Source organism: Pleurodeles waltl, chromosome 6 (genome assembly GCF_031143425.1).
Source record: "Pleurodeles waltl isolate 20211129_DDA chromosome 6, aPleWal1.hap1.20221129, whole genome shotgun sequence".
NCBI classification, from domain to species: domain Eukaryota; kingdom Metazoa; phylum Chordata; class Amphibia; order Caudata; family Salamandridae; genus Pleurodeles; species Pleurodeles waltl.
The window spans coordinates 1,645,270,061-1,645,295,636 of record NC_090445.1 but is presented as its reverse complement, the minus strand read 5'-3'; the positions used below and the strand labels follow the sequence as shown (position 1 = coordinate 1,645,295,636).

At 46.6% G+C, this 25,576-nt stretch overlaps 1 protein-coding gene across 1 annotated transcript in view; it reads right to left on the bottom strand.

Annotated features, from left to right (window-relative positions):
• The window catches only part of ADAMTSL2 (ADAMTS like 2), a 181,415-nt gene extending 169,888 nt beyond the window's left edge, over positions 1–11,527 (bottom strand). Inside the window, exon 1 of the mRNA XM_069241556.1 lies at positions 10,929–11,527. The gene's annotated coding sequence lies outside the window, so the exon portion shown is untranslated. The remainder of the gene's footprint in view (positions 1–10,928) is intronic.
• Between the last annotated feature and the right edge of the window lie 14,049 nt (positions 11,528–25,576).

Here is a 25,576-nt window from a genome sequence, read left to right as displayed (position 1 = left end):
AAAGGTGGTACTTGCACTACACCTGAAGATGACATTTGAAAGGGAATCACTTCAAAACAGTTCCAGAACCTTAGACACTGGATCCACAGTCCTTGTCCCAGGTCTAGATTTGTTGGCCTAAGGAGTGGAGAGTCTTGCAGCATATTCACTGAGCTGCTGCAAGACAAGTCCTGGTGTCTGAATGGCAGCCAACCTCTCAGAGGCGAAGAAATATCTGTATGCAGAAAAACCTGCTGGAGAAGATGTGGGTCTGACTAGCTCCTGGAAGCCTGTCTGCCAGCCTGTTTACTCAGAGAAGGAATGAGAGTTCCTGAGCCTGAAGAAGGAGATACTGTCCAGGAAGAGAAATCTAGCCATGTCCCTCATGTAAGAGTGAAGCACCCAGAATATGCACCCAGAAGAAGCAGACTACAGACTGAAGCAACTCCAGTACTGATCTGAGTTGTGAGGGGGTAGTCCAGTCCCACAGAATCTTGTCCATGTAGGGAATTGAGTAACAAAACTTTAAACAAAGGATGAATGTGCCATCAGGCACCCATGCAGTATACTCGAAAGACACATCCCCGAGGAGCTGTTATCACCGCTGAAGCAGCAGAGCTGCCCCGGGCGTAGATGCTGCAACTGCTGAAGACAATGACCACCTGTCAAACTTCCTGCTTCACCAATGCCCTCAGCAAACCAGGTGAGAGCAAGGCTGCTTCTGCAGTCAAGTGATGCTGAAGAAGATGCTGACAATGACAGCCCAACAACCAAACCATCCAGACCCAGCCAGTATATGTCTGCTGAGCAGGCTCAATCTCAAATGTCTGAAAGACTGCATCAGGAAGGCACACAGTTAATCCTGCCATATGAATTTTCAATACCCGTGTGAACTCTCTGGGCTTAAAAACTTCTGTTCAAACTGACCCACAGAGTGCATGCGTAGTGACAGCTTAGTGAACTTGCACCTATGCCTATTCTTGCCTAAGATGGAATCATGGGAAAGTCATCATAGATATAAGGGGATATGCTAGAGTTTGGAGAATGGTACCGTAGAGGGAGTAGTACTTGACTAGAACCCATTGGTCATATCATTAACTTTTTAGATATAGTCCCATCCCTATCTAACCTTAGTACTCCATTTTACTGTGATACTAACGTTCGTTCTTTACACTGAATACCAAGCAGTTGGCTGGATAGTAAACAATTGTGTCTGACTGTTTGAGTTCTGAGTCTCTTCCCCTCCTTACTACTTCCCTAATATTACTTTCAGTGCTTGCTCTTGCTACCTCTTGAAGTATACAAAAGAGTGATGAATTAAATTATTGAATTGACCTCAGCTATGGGTATTTACTCTGGCTGCATCCCAGTTGATTGTTATTTTGCACACCATGACAACTTAGTTTGAACCTACCCATATGCAGCTCAGTCTTGATCCTGCTCCAGCAGTTCAGCCTTAACTGCTAAGCCTTTTCCCCCATGAACCAGAACACAAGCAACCAAAGACTCTGTTTGCCATTATTAGTGCTCATCAGTCAGGTACAACTTGGTTCAGTGGCACAGTATGCAGCGGACCCATGTCTGGGCATAACTGTCCCATCTAGGGTGTTGCACTGAAATATACAAAAAGTGATGGATGGAGTACTTGAATTAATCTCAGACACTGACAAATACTTGATGCTGCATCCCAGTCTATCATTATTGTGCATACCATGCCCCCTGAGTTTGGACACAATAATATACAACTCAGTTCTGTACATGGTCCAATAGGAATAGTCCAGTCTGAATACCCGGCCAAGTCACCGCTTAATCAGAAGGCAAGCAACTTAAGACTGGTTTCACACTTATTCCGGCTCATCAGTTGGGAATAGCTTGGTTCAAGTGGCACAGTATGCACTGGTCCCAGGCCTGAGCATACCACTCCCAGTTAGTGTGTCACACTGACATAGTAATGGATGGAATGCTTGAATTTATCTCAGCCCCTGGTAATTACTCTAGCACATCACACATCACAGTATATTATTATTTTGCACACCATGCCATCTCAGTTTGGACATAACCATATTCATATCAGTCTTGCCACAGCTCCAATAAGAACAATGCAGCCCGAACCACCAAGCCAGGTACTCCATAAAATGGAACACAACACAGTGGCTGACATTAATTCAAGCATTCCATCCATCACTTTTTATTGTATACTTCAGTACACTTGGAAATACTCTTTCTTCTATATGCTCTCAGAATGATATAGAAACCCTACACACCTGATGGATACACACACTCTATGCAATACAGCCACATGCTTGAATAGTCCATGTGTTACAGATGCACATTCCTGCCTCCATCCTCCATACTCCTGACTCTGCACACTCTGGACAGACCCACACTCCTGACATGCATACTCATAAGACAGACACACTCTTGCCACTTAGAATATTATACATCCCTGACATACTGGGTGGAATCAAGCAATACATGGCACCCGATACACACACGGCATGTAATACACACACCCAACACACATAGGGGGTTATTACAACTTTGGAGGAGGTGTTAATCCGTCCCAAATGTGGAGGATATACCACCATCCGTATTACGAGTTCCATAGGATATAATGGACTCGTAATACTGCTGGTGGTATATCCGTCACTTTACCGTCACTTTTGGGACGGATTAACACCTCCTCCAAAGTTGTAATAACCCCTATAATGCCAACCAATAAACGGATAACAGAGTCACACACTTTGCAGAAAAGGTTCAATTTTTTAAAGTTTCATAATAACATATATTTTTTAATGTACATTTATTTAAAAAATCCATTCAAAAATTAAGCAGAGACTGTGTTAGAGTAAACTAACAGCTTAACAATGGCTTTGCAATAAAAGATCTTACACCCCTGAGCCAATCAATGCTACATCCTTTGGGATAAAGTATTCCAAATGATATTTTAAATTGCATATGCAAATATCCATCAGCAAGAAGGAAACCACAGGAATACCCTCACTAGTAACGCACATGTCCATGGTAGTGTTGAATGAATAACCAGGATTCCCCTTTGACAGCAATATTTATATATGCCTGGGATTTGCCTGGGATTTGATCTTCCTCCATCCCTGCTCTGAGGATAAAAACCATTGCCAACTGTTTTGGCAGCCTGACAGAGTGCTGGTAAGGCTAGACCCCTTGTAGCATTTAACGGACACTTTGCATCTGAGAGGGCATAACTTGGCTGTGCCATTATGTCTAATTAAGGATTAAATAAAGGAGTGGTTATATTCTTATGTAAATATGTGAAAGTAACTTTTCATATACCGTGGTGTACCAAAATCAATACGAGTAAAGTGCACTTATGAATATAACTTTTCACGTAAACCACATTTATTAATCGTTTTGCAAGTATGTTTATGTTATTGTATTTTAGAAATGTTATTTTCTGTAATCATTTTATATTCACCATGTGAAATGTGTGGAAAACCATTTAACCCAAAGTGAATTAATGTGTTTTTTTAGCTTGGCCAGAGTCAAGGCCCTAATTCTTCTTTGTATTTCTAACCTCCAATGTGAAAGCTTATTTCATTGCATATATTCCTAAGCTGCAGGTGCAATGTGTACAAATGTTTGGCTAATAAAGATATCATTAAACAAAGAAGATAAGACGGTGAAGTTGTGTTCCCAAGTTCGAGAGGAGTAACTTGGAGATGGTAGCCAAACTCCCATCTGAAATTCCTGAGCAGGGGAGTAAACCAAGGTTGAACTGATTTATCTTCAAAAGGCTTAAATGTCAATTAGACAATTTATTTTGTGAACTGTTGCTCAGTGGAAGGTTCTGGCTGTGATGTCAATTTCTGAAAGAATCAAGATTTAAGTGTGGTTAGCTAGTTATAGATTTAGATTTCCTTTGCCCCTTGATCAGAGCGGACCACACTCTATTTTCCTAAGTAACTTCATGCTACTGATACCTTTCTCATTTACAGACGTTCTGCAGTGCAGACACCTTTCTCCTGAAATTATTTTAGTGTTTTGGTTAGTTAGGAATTTAGGTCTAAAAGTTAGGCAGGGAAACTTGTACCTGCATTTAATGAATCAGATGCTTTTCTCATTTTCTACATTATCGCCAATGAAAGATTGGGTCTGCACATGTTGAATAAATTCAATGCTGTGTGACACCTTAATTCTCCTTTGGTGATTTTACACTTCTATACAATGGTTTTGAGAATCATTTTTAAGCTTGACTTTGAGTCTGTAATAAAGTCCTTTGAACTTTATTTGTTTTCTGAAATTCAATGTGTGGCCAATAGGTTACACAAGTAATTTGTATAAGAAAGTTTGTGTGTCTCCTCACCCCTTGGAACTTGCAAAAACATTCATCGAACTCCAGATCTAGAAATAGTGCCCAGAGCTGGATCACATCCAAGACCCTGATGATGCTACAGTACGCTTAAGGTTTCCACTGGCCAACCATGCAGGTTCTCGGGAATTGTTTATGCTATTGGTAGCATTCTTATTCCTTAATGTTCATATCCAATTGCTACCTTTATTCTTGAGGGGTTCTTTTATTTTTGATAGGTTGTAGTATGACATGTTTAACCTTTCACCTATATGAAAGAACTTTGAGACTCAAGAAATGGGAACAGAGGGAAGGATGTCAGTAAAAATGGGATAAACGGCGAGGGCATAGATAGAGTGAGCATGCTGCTTTAGGCTTTGTGTAGGGCCATGGAGTTTACACAATCATTCATGTATTCTGATCCTTTGCAGAGAAACAAAACATTTTTGAGTGTGGTTAAGGCAGAAAGACTGAGGGGTTCATCTGACCTACCCAAATGGCATCCGGCAGTTCCTACGGTATCCTCTATCTACTAAAACACTGGATGGCATTTAAAGGTTATCATTGATAAAGTAATTGATCGGCCTTCCAGATAATAGCAATATTTCATGTTCAACTGAAAAAGCAACGTCCCCCAATTGGGGGCCTATCCAGCTATATCAAGCAACTGAAAAAGCAAAATCTGTACAGCCTCAATATTCCAGAAAGTTTTAGAAATATCTCTACAGTTCACAAAAAGACCTTGTGCTTTAAATTCATCTAATAATGCACAACAAGGCATATAAAATACTTGTTTCTTTCAGCAGTGGCTGCCTAGGACATCAACTGAATCATATGAATGGTTATTGACTCACAGAATCCTTGGCACAGCATTTCAATGAGCAGAAACCGCTCTCAAGGCACAGAACCATTCACCAGCATGTCAATGAGCATGTACCCTTCCAGTAGCACAGAATCATCCTCCTGGGAGTTCCCTGAAAGTGTATCGCTCTCAAGGCACAGGACTCTCCTTGCAGCTTTCAATACACGTGTACCCCACTCCAGACACAGAACCCTTCTTCCAGCATTTCAATGAATGGGTGTCCCTTTCTTGACACAGAACTCTCCTCGCAGGATTTCAATGAATGGGTCCCTCTCCAGGCACAAAACCCTCTCCCCACATTTCAATGAAGGGGTACCGCTCTCTGGACACAGAACTCTCCTCTCAGCATTTTTAATCAATGGATATTCCTCTCTAGATAGACAACCCTACTCCTAGCATCTGAATGTGTGAGTACCGCTGCCAATATTTCAATTAGCGGGTATCCCTCCACAGACACAGAACCCTCCTCCCAGCGTTTGAATGAGCGAGTGCCCCTCTCCAAACACAGAAACCTCCTCCCAGCATCCGAATGAGCGAGTACCCCTCTCCAAAAACAGAAACCTCCTCCCAGCATCTGAATGAGTGAGTACCCCTCTCCAAACACAGAAACCTCCTCCCAGCATCTGAATGAGTCTGTACTCCCCCCAGTGTGTGGTTCCCCCTGTCCAGACACACAAACCTCCTCCCAGCACCTCAATATGTGTGTACCCCTCCTAGCATCTAAATGAACGGGTGTCCATCTCGAGGCACTGGAACCTCCTTCCAGCATTTCAATAAATGGGTACCCCTCTCCACACACAGAACCCTCCTCCCAGCATTTCAATGAATGGGTACCCCCTCTCCAGACACAGAACCCACCACCCAGCATTTCAATGAATGGTACCCTCTCCAGACAGAGAACCCTCCTTCCAGCATTTCAATAAATGGGTACCCCTCTCCAGACACAGAACCCTCCTCCCAGCAATTCAATGAATGAGTACCCTCTCCTGACACAGAACCCTCCTCCCAGCATTTCAATGAATGGGTACCCTCTCCAGACACAGAACCCTCCTCCAAGCATTTCAATTAATGGATACCCCCTCTCCAGACACACAACCTTCCTCCCAGCATTTCAATGAGTGGGCCCCCCTCTCCAGACACAGAAGTCTCCTCCCAGCATTTTAATGAATGGGTATCCCTCTCCATACACTGGACTTTCCTTACAGCATTCTAATTACTAGATACCCCTCCCAGTGTTTCAAGGAATGGGTACCTGTCACCAACTCAGAACTCTCCTACCAGCATTTGATGAACATGTGTCCCTCTCCAGACACTGGACTTTCCTTCCAGCACTTTAGTCTGTGGGTACCTCTTCCAGTGTTGTAAAGAGTGGGTACCCCTCACCAAACACAGAACTCTAATCCCAGCATGCTAATGAATGGGTATCCTCACCAGCCACAGAACCCTTCTCCCACCATTTCAACGAGCAGGTCACCCCCCCCCCCAGTGTTTAATGAATAGCTATCACTGACCAGCCACAGAACCCTCCTCTCAGCATCTCAATAAGCAAGTACACCTCTACAGATACACGACCATCCTCCCATTCACTTATTGGGTCCCTCTCCAGGCACCGGATCGTCCTTCCAGCATTTCAAAAGTGGGAGCCACTCACCACATACAGAACTCTCCTCCCAATATTTAAATCCCGGGATATCGTTCTCCAGACACAGAACCTCCCAACCAGCATCTGAATGTGTGGGTCCTCCCCGCCAATATTTCAATGAGCGGGGGCCTTCTCCAGACACAGAACCCTCCTTCCTGCATCTAAATCAGTGGGTACCCCTCTCCAGACACAGACATCTCCTCCCAGTATCTGAATCAGTGGGTACCCCTCCAAGTATTTCAGAGAGTGAGTACCCTTCTCCTGACACACAATCCTCCTCCCTGCATCTGAATGTGTTGACACTCCTCCCAGTGTTTCAATGAGGGAGTACCCCTCTTCAGACACCAAACCCTTCTCCCAGCATCTGGATGTGTGCGTACCCCTCCCAGTGTATCAATGAGCGGGTATTCCTCTCCAAACACAGAACCCCCTTCCCAGCATCTGAATATGTGGGTACCCCTCTGGAGGTTTCAGTGAGCAGGTACCCCTGTCCAGACACAGAAACCTCCTCCCAGCATTTGATTGTGTGGGTACCCCTGCCAATGTATCAAAGAGCTGACCCCCCTCTTCAGACACACAATCCTCCTCCCAGCATCTGAATGTGGGGTACCTTTCCCAGTGTTTCAATGAATGGGTACCCTTTTCCAGACACAAAATCCTCGTCACAGTATCTGAATGTGTGGGTATTGCTCCCAGTGCTTCAACGAGTGGGTACCCCTCTCCAGACACATAAACCTCATCACAGCATCTCCCAGTATTTCACTGAGTAAATACCCCTCTACAGACACAGAACCCTCCTCCCAGTGTTTCAGTGAGCGTGTACTCCTCTCCAGACATAGAAACCTCCTCCCAGCATTTCCATGAAAAGCACCATTCTGCAAACACTAAACAATTCCCGCAATCCTTTGGAGTAAATATGTGCAGGCCTAGAATCTTGTTTCCAGCACTTCAAATGAATAGGCACCCCTCTGCATACCCCGACCCCTACTTCCAGCATTCCAATGAGTGGGAACCCGTCTCCAGACACGAATCCTCCTCTCAGCATTTCACTGAGTGGCAGGCCCTTTCTAGACAAGAACCCCTATACAAACATTTTAAAGTGTGGGTAACAAACTCAATACAAAGAACCCTATTCCCAGCATTTAAATGAGTGGGTGACCCTCGTCAGACAATCACCCTCCTCCCAGCATTTGAAATCCACAGGTACCTCCTCAGAGACACCCACCTGATTGGACACTCTGTAAACCTTTGCTATTAGTGGATACTTCTCTGTAGTTAGGGGACCCTTATCCCAGCAGTTTGTAAAACATCTGAATATATGTGTATCCCACTGCAGATACCGAATTTTACTCCCAGCACTTATAAAACAATTGAATGAAATGGGATCTCTCCGCAGACAGCACTTCCAGCGCATCATGAAATGTTTCTACTAGGGCAACACGTGCTTGGCCATACCAATAAAGCTGCGTTGTAGTGTACTGCCTTGTATTCCTGTGAACAGACGCCCCTTCGCAGATGTAGAACCTTTTGTCGTGATTTTATAACGTGCTACTTCAACGGGTACCTTTCCGAGGACACAGAACCCAGAAAAACACTGAAAAGAGCGAGTTAGTGTATCTATTCAACCAATTAGAACAAATAAACAGGACCTCTCTGCTTAAAACCTACCCGTCCGCCCAGAATTTGAGGCCACACTCATCCCTCTGGAGGCCTGGGACCCTGCCCCCAGGCACGCACCACCCTTCTAACAAAGATCATACTTGTCACTCTTTAAAAAGCATGGTAAAGTCCGGGTACCACTTCGCAGACAGCCCACTTCATCAAAACACACTTTAAAGGGTTGAAATCAATAGGCATCCTTCCCTAGACACAGAGCCATCCTCACAGAGATCCAATGAAAGCAAACTCCCATGCAGACACAGAACTCTCCTATCATTGTTTCAGGGTACAGGCACCCCTCACGAGACACAGAACCCTCTTAGCATCATTTCATTGTACAGGTACATCTCTCCGGACTCAGAACCCTCCTCTTGGTATTTCTGTGTACAGACACCCCTCTCCAGACACAGAACCCTCCTGCCGTTATTTCTGTGTAGATACACCTCTCTCCAGACACAGAACCCTCCTCTCGTTATTTCTGTGTACATACACCTCTCTCCAGACACAGAACCCTCCTCCCGTTATTTCTGGGTACAGACACCCCTCTCCAGACACAGAACCCTCCTCCCGTTATTGCTGTGTACATACACTTCTCTCCAGACACAGAACTCTCCTATCGTTATTTCTGTGTACAGACACTCCTCTCCACACACAGAACCCTCCTCTCGTTATTTCTGTGTACATACACCTCTCTCCAGACACAGAACCCTCCTCCTGTTATTTCTGTGTACAGACACCCCTCTCCAGACACAGAACCCTCCTCCCGTTATTGCTGTGTACAGACACCCCTCTCCAGACACAGAACTCTCCTCTCGTTATTTATGTGTACATACACTTCTCTCCAGACACAGAACTCTCCTCTCGTTATTTCTGTGTACAGACACTCCTCTCCACACACAGAACCCTCCTCTCGTTATTTCTGTGTACATACACCTCTCTCCAGACACAGAACATTCCTCTCGTAATTTCTGTGTACAGACACTCCTCTACACACACAGAACCCTCCTCTCGTTATTTCTGTGTACAGATACCCCTCTCCAGACGCAGAACCCTCTTGTCATCATTTCATTGTACAAGTACACCCCTCCAGACACAGGACCCTCATCTCATTATTTCATTGTACAGGTACACCACTCCAGGCACAAAACCCTCATCTCATTATTTCATTGTACAAGTACACCACTCCAGGCACAGAACCCTCATCTCAATATTTCATTGTACAGGTTCCCCTCTCCAGGCACAGAACCCTCATCTCATTATTTCTTCGTACAGGTACCCCTCTCCAGGCACAGAACCCTCATCTCAATATGTCTTCATACAGGTACCTCTCTTCAGGCACAGAACCCTCATCTCATTATTTCATTGTACAGGTACCCCTCTCCAGGGACAGAACCCTCATCTTGTTATTTAATTGTACAAGTACACCTCTTCAGGCACAGAACCCTCATCTCATTATTTCATTGTACAAGTACACCCCACCAGACACAGGACCCTCATCTCATTATTTCATTGTACAAGTACACCACTCCAGGCACAAAACCCTCATCTCATTATTTCATTGTACAAGTACACCACTCCATGCACAGAACCCTCATCTCAATATTTCTTCATACAGGTACCTCTCTCCAGGCACAGAACCTTCATCTCATTATTTCATTGTACGGGTACCCCTCTCCAGGCAAACCCTCAATACATTATTTAATTGTACAAGTACACCTCTCCATGCACAGAACCCTCATCTCAATATTTCTTCATACAGGTACCTCTCTCCAGGCACAGAACCTTCATCTCATTATTTCATTGTACGGGTACCCCTCTCCAGGCAAACCCTCAATACATTATTTAATTGTACAAGTACACCTCTCCAGGCACAGAACCCTCATCTCATTATTTCATTGAACAAGCACCCATCTCCAGACACAAAACACTCTTATTATTTCAGTTTGCAGACATCCCTTTCTAAACACGGAACCCTATTATCGGCATTCCAATGTATCCGTCTACAAACACAGATTTCTCTTACTATTATTTCAATGAACAGACACCCTTCTCCAGACACAGAACCTTTTTTTGTGATGTTTTCAAGCAACGGGCACCACTTTGCACAACACTCTTCTCTGCATTTCAATGAACCCGAACCCCCCCAGAACCCTGCTTTTAGGGCACGCTCTCTTAAAAAAACAAAAAACACTGCCAGCACTTTTCAAAACGATGTGGTTAACAAGAGTATCTAACTGAAGTCACTGATCCCGGTATACCTTGTAATGATACAAATCCATGAGCATGTCTGCAGGGAGGAAATCATCACACAGGCAGGACAGGCAACGGAGTGGAGTTACACAACTCTTCTGCAGTCACTGGACCCATCAGCATGGACCATGAAGATCATTTACATGGCGATGAGTCTTTTCACACAAACCCCACCACCTTGAAAATCATTGCAGACGACCAGGCCTTACCTGCAAGTGGCAGCGGTCTATCCCAAGTTCGGCGGGAGAAGGATCGTGGGACGGCGCGAGGCGCTGAGGCGGCAGGTGTTCTCTAAGGCGCAGGGTGCTTTTCAGGTGACCCGTGGAGGGCGTTGGGCGCGAGATGACAATGAAATGCTGTATGTAGTGCGGCAGCCGGCGCAGCTGCGCTATATTCAGGGAGCGCTGTGGTATTATTGAAGGGTGCTGTGTGTGGCTACATTGATGCTGCACGTGGACAGCTGAGGTGTGCAAACACGAGGCGCGCGCACCCAAGGGGTATGTATGGTCGTTGTACCTTCCGGGAATGCTGTAATACACTAAAGATATGCTGGTGGTGGTGGTGGCGGGCTGGTGGCGGGGTGTTGGCGCTCAGGAAGCTGTGATGTACCTTGGTAAGCGGTGGACAGTAGGCTGCGTTGTGGACACTTTGGTGAACCCTCAGGGGACACTGTGGTGCCCTCGAGATGTGGTGCCCTCGGGAGGATGCTCTCGGGACTCAGTGAATGTTATAGTGCACTAGAGGTTGCGCTTGCTGCCTGCACTGGACCCTCACAGCCCAGACCCCCAGGCACTTGCTGAGCACAGGAGCTGCAGTGGCTGCCCCTGCCTTATCCCTGTGTCCGCTTTATAGCTGTCAGGCAGACGGCGGGGAATGTCCAGCGCGCGCGCCCCTGCTCCCTCCACCTCCCATGCAGGAGAAGAGGCGGGGCGGACAGACTGCAGCGCGCGCGTCCTCCCGGGCCAGCCATGCATTGAAAATCATCCTCCCATAAAGACGCCCCATTTTTCGTACCGCACAACATGAAACTGGCAGTCGGGTTCCAATTTATATGAGCAAGTGCGATGGTGCTCCTCTTTTCGAATTTCCTCCCCAGGCTGCCTTTTATTTTACATTTAATTAAATGTCGTGAGTACATCAGTGAGTGATTACATTTAAAAGATTTACCAGATGTATATCCGGTTCCGTTTCCTTTTCCAAATTCTGCTTTTTGTGGTGGTTCCCCGTGAAGCCCCAAGAGACCGGGACTTGATGTGAGCGCTGCAAAGTTGGAAAAATGCTCACTTCTCTACCGTTTCAGGTGAAGGTGCTCGCTGGAAGATAACACAACCGCGCACCAGGAGGTGTAAAGTTCAACGGCCAACCAGGACCTACAGAGTTACATTTTGGCGGACACTTGTGTCACAATCAGTGGCGTAACGAAACTTGAGGGGCCCCCTTGCACAGTACCTGTAGGGGTCCCCCTCCACTTGAAGCAGCCCTGCCCACGGTGTACTGTGCTGAGGGAGCCCCTGGAGCGCGGAGGCTGCGGGGCCTTTGTTACGCCGCTGGTCCCACGGATTTTCGAGAGGTGTTCGCTTTTGCTACCATAGCGTTGTGTTTTATGTTGACCTTTTCCATCTCGGCATTTTTTTCTCGTTTGTAAGTGTATCACACTGTGGCAGGCTGCTTATTGCTGTCTGTTCTAAAAAGTTAGACTACGGTTTGCACAGAAAAAAAAAAACTACTCTGAATCGCTGGAAGCATGCACAGGGTAACAAGTACTTTGCTTAGTGTGCAGAAAAAGAAAACAAATTCCATTGTAAGAAAACCTCACTCGTTAAAGTGCAAATATGTGGTGTTAGATAGGGATCACTCTGCCGAAGACAAGCCCATATTTGGAGCCCTTTTCTGTCAAAATCTAACCAGCCCTGCAGAAGGAAGAGAAATCCCGGCTGCGTCACTCCAAGGTCATTCCTGCTAAATGTATTCTTCCTCCACGCCCTTTCCTTCTGCTAGATAACTTCAATGGAAAGCAAATGAAAGCACCAGGGAACGCAGTCTGCCTAGATCGAGCAAAAAGACCGTCACATGCCCATGTGCTGCTTGGCTCGCCCTGAGATAAAGCTGGGCGTACCACCAGTGGGAGCGGATGGAGTCAGATACTTCACCACCCACCCAAAATAGTTAACCTGCTTCCAATGGCATGGGCACTGCAGGGGCCCCCGTAAGAGGGCCCCACTTTGTATTTCAGTGTCTGCTTTGCAGACACTGAAATACGCGACAGGTGCCACTGCACCCGTCGCATATCCTCCACTCCGCCGGCTCCATTCGGAGCCGGCATCCTAATGGAGGGGTGTTTCCCACTGGGCTGGCGGGTGGCCTTTTGGCAGTCGCCCGCCAGCCCAGTGGGAAACCCAGAATACCCGCGGCGGTCTTTTGACCGCGCAGCGGTATTCTGGCGGTTCCCTTCAGGCGGGCGGCTCCCGCCGCCCGCCGGGGTCAGAATGACCCCCATAGTCCAAATGTCAAGGTGGCAATATGAAATATTTCCTCCTTGTGTAGCCAAAAGCAGTAGGTAGTTTAAAAACATTGACACATGTTTCAGTGGATTAGCCTGAATTTCACTTCCATCTTCATCAGAATCAAACACAATAATAAATGATGCAAAACAATAACAACTCTTCAATCTCTTTGTCAGAGTTGCAAGGGGGACAATAGTCCTAATACCCATTAGACAAAAAGAGGAAGGATCCCATTATCTCATCCTGGGGCTATCTAGGATCCTCACGATGCAGTTCATGACCAATCCCTGCTTAATATTTCTCAGGCAGGCATATAAACAGATAAGGCAGAAGGAATAAGCAGCAGTTCTAAGGTCAAGAAAACTATCCAAATTAGTGTTGAAAATTCACTGCGAGAAGCTACACCAGTGTTTGAAGAGCCCTACAGAAATACTCCTTAAAACTGTACCACTTGTGATATACTGTGGGATATATGGGTGCCCTGAGAGTGAAACACTAAACGGCCATCACTCAGAGTCTGCCTCGTAAAACAAATACCTTTCAGTCTTCAAGTTAAAAAAATCCCAGTCATATTTACAGCGGGTCTAATTTACAAAAAATCTTCAGTTGTATTGGTACTATATGTAGTAGGGACTAGATGGTCCTCTGTACTGAGTCAGCACAAATAATTTGTAAATTAGAACGTCTAGTGAATCAGCAATTAAGGGCACAATAAGATACCTTGAAATTATCACAAAAGCAAGGACTTTCTTGTACATGTTGAAAAACAAATAGAGAAATTCAAAGAATTCACAGTTGACCAGAAGCTTACAATTCTTCAGAAGGATAAAAAGAACGTTAAGCTTGAGCAGGTTTATACATATCTGAAGGAAGGCTTCTATTGTAGGCCTGAATTGCCAAAAACCTTTATTGACAGTGCTGCTCATGTGAAAGATTCATTACATTCTGGAGCACATCATCAGCTAAATCAGGCAACCAATTGAACCTGGGAGAAGGCTCCTCCAATGATTACAGTCAAGCCATATCTGAAGCTTTTTTAGGTAGAGGCAGAGGGGAGAGGCTGAGGAGAACCACCACGGGAACGGAGAACATATTGACGGTTATACAAGAGATGAGCCCCATAAATAATATCTCAGATGTGTTGGCAAGAGAACAGTCCTTTCTATCTAAGGGACTTTTATTGGTACATTCAGGACCGAAAGTTTTCACCAGATTGAAAACTGACATTATTGACTTTTTTCATAAGATTAGGTTACACAGTTATTTTTTGTATAAGGAAGAATATAAGAAGTAGTAACTGGCCTACGGAAAAAAAATCCTCCTTCATTGCACCTAATAATGAAGCATGTGAAGAAATGATCAACTTTGAGAAAACGGTACTACTTGCTATTAACTAACTATAGAAAACATTTTAAATATTTCACCCAGATCTGTGCAGAAGTCACACAAAAGCTCTCCAGGAGCTGAAAGAGAACCAAGAAGTGATCTTAAAACCAGTCACGGAAAGGGGAACAATAGTGCTTTGGTAACACAACAAGTACATAAAATAGTGTCTTAACCAAGTAGCTGATCTGGACTACTACAGAAACCTTGGAAACAACCCTTCAAGACGGATGATGACTGAAATCACAGAGAAATTACAACAGGGACTGGATGAAGGCTGGCTTTGTCCAAAGGAATTTGAGTATCTTACCTAATGGATCATCAAGGACATCAGTACTGCAACTTCTCCCAAAGACAAGCACAAACTCATTAAACTGCCAGGAAGACCAGCCTTGTCCGGTGTGCCTCTATTTTAGAACCATTCTCAAAGTATGTGGATGTGTTCTTGAAACCTTTTCCGAAAATCACAACATCCTATGTTCAGGACACAACAGATTTCATCAACCACATTTTGGGCCTTCCATTTATTCGAGACACACAGTTATTAGTGACCTAGGATGTGATATCTCTGTACACCACATATCCACATGTCCAAGCACAAAAGGTAATTGAGCTTTACCTAGAGAAAAGTGAAAGACCACACAAGGTGAAGAGCTTCGTCCCCTGGAAATGGTGAAAATCACCTTGATAAAGAACTATTTTTTATATATTGGTGACTTCTATGTTCAAACAAAGGGAACTGCAATGGGTTGCCTCTGTGCACCTTAAACTGCATTTTTATACATGGTTAAATATGAATATAAATATGTGTTTCAGGTCAACCCTTACTCTGACTAGTTCACCATTTGATACAGGTACATCAACAATGCTTTCTGCATTTTTTCTGCTGATACAAGAACCCTTACAAGACTAGGTAGACTGCCTTAATGAAAGATCTTCAAAAATTAAATCTAACCTAGTATATGACTGACATGCATTAATTCCCGCAGTCACATTAAAAACAAGCAATGCCTGTGCAGCAACACATGTCTACACTAAACCAATAGATAAGAACAGTTGACTGTGCTGTACAGCTTTCAGCCGAGAAATTTGCTTAACAATTTGCCATATGGTCAATTCTGAAAAGTTCAACAATTTTTTTTTTTTTAACCAATTTTTTTTTTTTTTTAATATGCGTGTAGACACAACAGAAAAACGAAAGAAAACACTTACAAATCAGTGAGTACGTGACAGTCCTGCTAAATAAATCAAGGCAATATCTTCCGTAGATGACAACCCCCCCCCATCCGACAGAGCATGATAACCTTAGCTCACACTGGAAGCCCCCTGCAAGCCCACCACTCCCCCAGATTTTCTCGTATTTTTGGGGACAGCCCCATACCTCTTAGATTGGCTTTTTTAATTGAGAGCACCAGTCCACTTCAGTTCGCCACTTCGAGAGTGACGGTACCGTCGGGCCTCTCCAGAGCTGTGCAATGTCTCAGCCACCAGACAGGTGACCCCTATAAATATTCGATCAGCTCTCAGCCCTCCCAGCTCCTCCAGAAGGCCCAGCAGCGCCATCCTGGCCTTCAATTCAATGGGACAACCAAGAACCGCCAAGATGCCCCACTCCACCCCCCAAAAAGGTCATATCCCTGTACACTCTCATGCCACATGCAACAGGTGCACTCCTGGTTGACCACATCTCATACATGCAGGGGGGTCCCCAGGTGAATATGTCGGAATCTCTGTGGGGGACAGGTATGACATATGAAAGTAGTTTATCTAGATCATTCTTAACCTGGCAGAAATGGCCAGTTCCCTTGGTACTATGTAGGCCTCCCTCAATCATCCTCGTCCAGCTCTCCCACCTATCCCGCACCCGAGCGAGGCCGTCAGGCGCATTAGAAGCAAGGATTGATAGATCTGAGTAATGGCCCCCCTCCCCAGCTCCCCAAGAACAGTTTCGCCTCAAGCCGGCTGTGATCTGGGAGAGACAGTCCGGACGACAGGTGGGTCCTCAAGGCGTGGCGCATCTGAAGGAAGCGAAAAAACTGGGAGCTGGCTAGGGCATATTGCTCTCTCAGCTGATGAAAGGACATCAGAGTATCACCAGTGCAGACATCCTCCAGGTATGTAATTCCAATGGCGTCCCATTGTCGAAAACCCTCCAATCGGGACACCTGGTGCAGCCATGTTCCCTACTATTCAGCGTCAGCTTTGTGAGGTGTTGGTCCCAACCCGTCAGCCACAGCGCTGCCCGCCAACAATACACCATCATCCGCGTGCAGTCAGGGGCACCCTCAGGGAGCAGATCACCATACAACACTCCTAACAGGCCCTCAAAACCAAGGTAACCCAACTCCAAGCAGTAGGTCAGATCGTCCCATCCCCCTGTAAACCACTCATTGATTTGGATCAGCTGAACCACCAAGTAATAGACGTTGAGGTCCAGCACCCCCATTCCTCCCTCGTAGAGTGATTTCCTAGTGGAGCAAAAGGTCACCTGGTAGCACCCTCCCCCCCATATGAAGGAGGTGAGTTTGGAAGTGAGGGATCGGAACCAGGCACGGGGCACCAAGTAGGGAAAGTTTGTCAGGGCATACAAGTAGCGGGAGAGGCAGATCATTTTAAAAAGGGTGTTTTGACCCAAAGGGTTCAGGGGCAACTGATCCCAGGGTCTGAAAATTCAATTGCCAGGCCAGAGCCAGGAGCGGGGAGAGGTGAATCCCCAAGTATTTGAAGGCAGTACGCCTTACCAGAATATGCGGGCACCACCTCACTCCCCTTGCGGTGCCCAGCACCTCCACCAACAGCGACTTCCTGGGGTTTGAAACATAGCCAAGAGCTCCACCATACAGTTTCAGGAGCTCAAGGTAACGAGGGCCAGAGCACCAGGGCTGCCCCAGGAACACCAATACATAGTACACATACAAAGACATTGAATCCTCGTGGCTAGTCCCTCACCTCCCACCGTCGATCAGTAGCTCCCCACAGATGAGGCAGGCCAGCGGCTTGATGGCCAGGGCAAACAGCAAGGGGGAGAGGGGGCATCCCTGGCGTGTCCCCCGTCTGATCGGAAAGGGATCTGAAAGGATGCCATTCACCCGCACCTGCGCTGAGGGGCTGTGATACAGTAGATGGACCATGTTCCTGAATTTCGGGCCGAAGCCCATCCGTACTAGGACCCTCTCCAGGAAGTTCCAAGCCAGGGTGTCAAAGGCCTTGCTAAAGTCCACCAGGAGGAGTGCCAGCTCATCTCCCAGCCAATCCGCCTGCGACAGCGCCGCCCGAACCTGGCAGAGACAGTGATGCGTGCTTCTTCTTGGCATGAAGCCACACTGGTCAGGATGCACCAGGTGGGGCAGTGTACGTACCAGCCTGGTTGCCAAGACCTTTGTGACTATCTTAATGCCCGTGTTGATTAGCGAGATGGGCTGATAGGACAAACGTTGGTCCCGGGGCAGAACGTCCTTAGCTATGACCACAATCGTGGCACTATCCTGCCACTGAGTGAAGGAGCCACAATGGAGCGCCTCCTCATACGCCTTAATAGGGGAGGTATCAGGTGTGATAGAAATTGCTTGTAGTATTCGACCGGGTGTCCATCAGGCCCTGCTGTTTTCCCAGATTGAAGTGCTGAGATGGCTTCCCCCACCTCCTCCTCTAACAGCGACAGGTCCAGTTCTTCCGCCAAGAACAACGGAAGCGAGGGCAGTGGAATGTCACCCAGAATAGGGTTTTCCCGTTCCACCGTGGGCTGTGGGACTCGGGCGTACAGGCACTCATAGTAGGAGGTGAAAGTGTGGGCAATTACCTGCAGGTCCTCCTGTGCTGCACCCCCGATCCCTGATAAGGAGCACCACTCAGGCCGAGATGTCACGAGTTGCAAGCCAGTAAGCAGTTTTCGGGTCTTGTCACCCAGCTCATATACTCTTTGGGTTGAGGCCTGCCAATGCTGTGGAGCCTCCACGAGGGACACCTGTCTGAACTCCATGCACCGAAGCTCCAACAGCCGCCTCGAATCCTCCCCCCCGGGCCATCCGGCGCAACACTCCAGCTCAACTATATCGACCTCCAGCTCAGTGATCCGCCGTGCTCGCTGGGCTTCCCACCACCTGACGTACCCCTTAATGCTACCTCTCAAGGCTGGCTTGCTTGCTGCCCAGAGGGTCCCGGCCGAGACCACTGAGCCCTTGTTCACTTGAAAGAAGTTTGCTAGTTCTTGGTCAATGAATTCAACACATTCAGGGTCTTTCAAATACCAGGCAGTGAAGCACCACATGGGTCGCACGCTTTGCCCTGGGGCGCCCCAACCCAGGAGGACCGGCGCATGAGCTGAGATACCACAGGCCAGGATCTGCACTGATGTCAAGAACAGGAGATTGCCAACGTGGAGCCATATTAGATCTATCCGTGCTTCTATGTGATGGGCCGCCAACTGATGGGTGAATGCTGTCATCTGCGAGTGACAAGCCCACCATGCGTCACACAAGCCCATGGAGTCCGCCTAGCTCGATAGGCATGTAGAGTCCATACAACGCCCCATACTTGGGGCAGCAGAAGTGTCTCGGATCGGATCCTGGATCGCGTTAAAGGTCCCTCCCAGAATAGTTGTTCCTTGCGGTAGGGAAAGGAGCAAAGCGCGCATCCTCCCAGGGTGGGCCGAAGAAACTGTGGAGGAAGATAGCATGAGATGAAGTTGACCTGTCAGCCAGCCAGACGGCCCTCCACACCAACATATCGCCCCTGGGGGTCGGTGTGGACCTTATCCACTTGCATGGGCAATGTCTTATGAAGCATGAGGGCCAACCCTCCGGAGCCCCTGGTGAATCCAGAGTGGTACACGTGGTTGTAACCAAAGCGACTGAGAAACAGACACTGGGTTCCCACCAAGTGGGTCTCCTCTAACATGACCACCCCCGGGCGGTATCTCCTAATGTAACATAGGACCATGGCTCTCTTAATACGGTCTAACTGACCGTTCATGTACCAGAAGAGTACTGTGGACATAATACAAGTAGGGGTAATGGCATTGAAGGCAACTCCTGTCCTCCATCGTGCCTGAGCTGCCAAGATCCAGTGCTATTGTGGACAATCTGGGATAACGGGTCGGACTGCAATGGGACTCACTGTGCAAGGGTCTACCCTGAAGCATCTGTCGCCCCTACCCAACACTTTTACAACTTAGCAAAGTACAACCAAGAAAGTTGGGGGGTCCTCAAGATATAGCAGTGCCATGATCACAGATGTGCAACCTGACCATCACTATGAAAACAAAATAAGACCTTTCCAGTCTCTCAGGCTACTGCCAATGCCCGGCCTGGGGGCCAGCGCCGCCAAGCATTCCAAGCTGAGTCTCAGATTCTGGGCATCTTCCCCACCAGCCCGATCACTCTGAGGGAGTCGACATATCCTCCGCAGATGCAAACAGGACCGGGGTGGCCGTGAGGGCAACGTCCAATGCCTCGTCCACCGGCAGCTAGGGCAACGGCGAGGCCCCCGTTCCAATCTTCCGCTCCCCCGCCACCGCTCGCGACTTCCTGGAGTGGGAGCATTTTCTCCACAAGCGGGCCGGGAAGGGGGCTCCACCCAGGGATCCAGTTCCTTCCCTTGGTTCCCCCTCCCGTGCTGGGGGCCTCAGGACATGTCTCTTGGTAGCCCACTCCCAGGCCTGCTCCGGTGGGTCAAAGAAGAACGTGTTGGACTGAAAACTTACTTTCAGGCGGGCGGGAAAAAACAACATATAATGCAAATTCAGCGCACGCAGATTCTGTTTGACCACTTCTGCGCTTTTGCTGCACAGCCCTGGAGTAGTCCAGGAAAAACAGGATTTTGTAGTTCTAATAATGCGCAGAATTGTGTTGCAGTCTCTGAAGTTCAGGCTCCTCAGAATTATCGGTTGGGGCGGCGCGCCTACTGGCAGGTGCGGGGCCAGCAAGCTGTGCGCCTGTTCTATAATAAAGGTGGGGCAATTTCTCTACAGGCATCCAGGTACGAAACCAGGCTTCAAGCGCTGCAGCCAGATCTGGAACGTCCAAAGCCTCTGGCAGGCCCACCAATCGCAGGTTATTGCACCAGGCCTGTTTCTCGACATCGCTCACTGTCTTCTCTACCTCCACTGCAGTCACGGAGGGCACCCCCTCCTGCTGTTCTCTGTCAGCCACCCCCCGCCTCACCTCCAGATCACCACAGCTGCTCTGGCCTTCTTCAGCCCTCTTTTCCTCTCGGGCCCCTCCTCATGCACCCTGGGCCCAGAACAGATCATGCGGCGCCTGCCATCACCAGGCCAGGTGGGCTCCGAACCCCGTCTCCAGCCTGTGTCCCACAGCGGGTGGGTCTGGATTCTGCTGCCAGCTTGCCGCTTCTCCATCTCGGGCCAGGGAGGGGGACTCAGACGTCCTGGCTTCCCGCCGGATCCTTGTTTAGTCTGCCAAGGCCCTAGCGCGCTCTATGCTGCACCTGCTATTTTAAGGTCAGGCGGGCCCACGGAAGGCGCAACCCGCTGGCTCTGTTGGTCTCCCCTGGTGCGCCGGGAGGCTCCCCTCCGCGCCTCAGACCCCTTCTCCACTACTGCGGCCCCCAGAATTCTCGGGGGGGCTGCACGTCAGGTAGAATTCAGTTGGGTCGCTGGCGGGCCACACAGCTCTATCGAAATGCGGCCACCATGGTGGCCAGATTAGCCACGCCCCAAGTTCAACAAAACTTTACTAATAAAGATCAATGTTTCGGCCATGGAGAAGCAATGATTGATAAGCTTCTGGCAAGAGGCTACCCAAGAAATTTGTAAAAAATGGCTGTAAACGGGCTTGGACTTACACCATGAGAAATGCTTTTTAAATGCAGAAATAAAGAAAATCAAAAAGTTTGGTTTGCATAACTACTTTCATCCCGTTCACAAATTCACTCGAAAGGAACATCCATCAAAACTGGCACATCCTCTCTACATTTGAGATATCTCGGTGACAACTATTTTTTATTTTAAAAATGAAAAAAAATCTGTGACCATCTAATGAGAGCCTACACAGAATCATCTCCAGTAACACGATTGACCATTAGCAACCTATGGCAGTTACAACCCATTCAGGGACACCACTGCTGTGGTGAACATTCAGTCTGCAATCAAACGCTGGAAGGCCATGAGTTTGAAAACTGTGGACAAAAAGTAACCTACAAGCGATTTTCTAATTGCTAGATGAAAAATGTTATATTTGGTATTCTATGTCCTTGCCAAAAAAAAATATACCTTAGAAAAAAAACAAGAGATCAGAAAGATGATATGCCAACACAAGTCTCAAATTAGATGCAAGATTCTGAACATACCATTGGTCAAAAACTTTCTCACATACTGAGGATGAAGTGAAATGCACAGTCCTTGAAGTAATTTAATCAGATCCTCATGTCCGGAACATTGATCAGATACTTTAGAGATAGTAGGCACCCATGATACTAAAATTCAGTACCTCTCATTCTGGATTCAACAAGGTGTCTGAAATCAACAAGTAATAAACCATTGTGATCTGACACAATGACCATGATGTTCTCTGCCCTTCACTTTTTTTTCCATGAAAGCATATCTCTTTCACTAACCAAGGTTCCCTGACAGACTTCCAATTTTCTGTGTGTCACACTGAGTAGGGAATAGGTAGCTACATCAATCCTTAAATGATCCAAACACCTATAATTTTGGGAATCTGGTATTTGCACATTAGTAATCTGAAATCACTGAAGACATTAATCAACATTTGTGATAACTAATTATTGTGTGTCTGCAGCAACAGCCCACATTAAAACTCATAACATACAATTACCACCAGCAATTAAAAACTAATGAAGATAATGATTATCTTTTCTATCACAATTCATCATGTGACAGCATCTTATAACATTCACATAAAATATAATGAGTTACGGTAACCACACAAGTTGCACATCATACAGTAATGAAATCTGCAAAAATCTCATACATCACTCGATTTGTTATAAGATTCTATCTGTATTAGTACTTATTTTTTGAGGTAGTACTGTTTAGGCATTCGTCTCAAATCATAACGTTATGATTTAGGGCCAGCAATTCTTAACACTGTGGTGCAACGTAGGAACTCCATTTCCCATGATTCTCAGTAATGTCCTGACAACATTCTTGAGACACCTTACACCATGAAGCTGTATTGGACACAGATACTAGGCTGTTTACAATATATAAATAATTGAGAGAAGTCTGTCAAGCATCCTTTAAATACAAGGCTGACTTCAGCGCTGGAGCACTGGATTCACTCACCCGGCTTGAAGTAAGTCTTATAGGTGTTCCTTCTTAGCATGGGCATTTTCCATTTTTTCTAGATTTGTTTAAGCATGCCTCATTTTATTTATTTCAGCCACCTCTTCTGGCAAAAACATTGCTGACATTGTGACAGTTATTACAGAGACTTCACCTGTTTACTAGTGGTACGTCCTCAGCAAACTCATTTACCTGCATTTAAAAGTAGACCATACTCAGCATTGTGGGGATCATTACGAGTTTTCACCATCCACCGAACATCTGACGGGAGGTTGCCGCCACACAGGCTACCTCCCCGCAGGCCCCATTAAGAGATCCCCACTAGGCTGGCGGAAACCTCAGCCTAGCGGGAAACAGGCTACTTCAGTGTCACTGGCTCGTAATTGAGCTGGCGACAGTGCTGTAGCCAGCAGTGTGCACCAGCAAAGCAGACAGTGAACATTGCGTGGATGCTTGGCACGGGGGCCCTTGCACCTGTTCTCTGCCAGCCTTTTCATGGCGGTGGAAAACGAGGTTGTAATCCCCAGGGCAGTGCGTGTGAAGTTCCATAGACCGCCACACTCGTAATGAGCACCTATGTGTTTTATTATAATTTCTTTTCAGTAGCAGAACATTGAAGCTCTCAAACATATCAAAGTACAAAATAATACCCACCCTGGGTGTCAGTACTCCCTATGCTTCACAGCTTTATCCTGTAACTGATCCCTCTTCACTTTTCATGCAGGCAAAACAGTCAGGACCCCTTAGAAACATGTAAGTAAGGCTATCTCTCATATCCTTACTTATCACACATTGCGGTATACACTCTAAACAGTTATCATATATTCATCATATGTCTCCGGAATAAGCCCACCAGCCTTCATCCTAATGAGACTCCTAAGATGTTAGCGATCAAAATAAGTTGTCTAACCACGGCCAAGGAAATTAGGACCTGTCTAACAATTTCCACAATAGGACTCCCATGGACCTAATATTTCTTAGGTCAACACCTAGGATTAGTTTGTTGGGTCCTTACTTTGACCTCTGGACATTTTATGAGGGGTCTAAAAACATATGAATATTTCAAACATTTGCCCCCAAGCCTTAATAAATTATTGTGCTGGTGCATAGAGCATATAGATGTGTAAATAATTGGGCATGGCCATTTTTTTGGCTGATGCTGCTCATTTTTGAACTATGTGCCCTGACCTTAAACACATGGTAAAATTGGCTAATCCTTAATTGGCATAGTTAACTCCCCAGTAAGAACATAAGTATGGTGCAGAAAGCATACCATTGAGTAGGGAAAGTTAAATATCACTTGTGGACTGCAGCACTTATTATGCCATCCTCTAGGCTGACGAACAAAACATGACTTTAGGCCTACCTGTGTAGCCTAATGCCTTCAGCTTTTAAACTTGCAGGCAAACCTGCCAAACTAACCCCTCTTGACAGGAGAGAACCCCAACTAGGTTATCTCTAAGTAGGCCCTGCAGTCCATGTGCTAGGGTGCCTAGTTTTTAAAAATGGAACCAAGAATAATTTAATCTTAGAATGTACCTTCACTGACTAGTCCCCAAACGGTGTTCTCACAGTAAAGGGGGGTAGCTGTTGCAGGAGAAAAACTGAAGTTCAGAATAAAATCATAATCCTACTATATTTGGTTTGGGCCACACTATCAGAGTAATTCAAGCACTATATTTACTAATGTTTTTGGAAAATCAAATTCAGTGGTGACGTTCATTCTTAATAACTATTTTGGAAAAGTGGATTTTCAAAGGTCACATTTTATCTGCCTTATCCTCTAGTGGTCTAATTAGCATCAGTCTTTTGGCAGATGGGGCCACCAGTGCTTCCACTTAATGTGGTGTAAAAACTTCTCCCAGATCAATAATAATGACATTGGCCTTTTCAGGAGAACACCTGGAGGTGAGGTATGTGACAAATATCATCTCAGGAATGACATATGGGGAAGGACCAGAAATGTTATTAACTTGAAAGAGACCAGAGTGAGGCCTGTGCATTCACATTTAAGAGTAAGGGGAGACCTGAGACCTTGTCTTTTAGGCCCTATATAGCCAATTTGGTACCCACTCATTGTGAAGGGAAGACGGTCCCAGAAGAAGTTTGATGTAGCTGAGGAGGAGGGTATTGCTCATTTCACTAAACACACCCCTAGCTGACACACAGGCTCCCTTCAGGGGCAAAAGGCCTAGGCAACTTGGATTTGCCTTAAAATGGTGCAATATGTTATAGTCTGCAGTAAGGCAAACAGGATGTGCTGCAAAGGATGGACGGGGTGCGCTCTGAAACTTTTTCCTCCTTGGTTAGTGAGTGCTAATGTCTAGAAAAAATCTTACACAATGGTACCTCACCCGCATCTCAGCAAAACACTGTGCATCTGTAGAAGAACAGAAGAGGACTGCACCTGCTGTATGAGACCCATGTGGAGACCTGAAGGACTGGTCCTGCTGCTCTCTCTTGTCGCCAGGACTGAAAAGTCGACATCAAGAGTCAGTTGTTTGCTCTTCTGTGTGGCTACAGGAACACAACAAGCTGCAGGAGGCCTATTTCTCAAAGTGCCCGCTGACCAGCAGCAACTGGAACTGGACTGAACCTTGCTGGTGGCTTCTGCTGGAGTGATTACTGGCCCTTATACCCTGTCCCTGATGTCCTGAAAGCCTTAGAAGTAACCAAGGGGCGTTGCTCTACAAACCCAGAAAAGTTG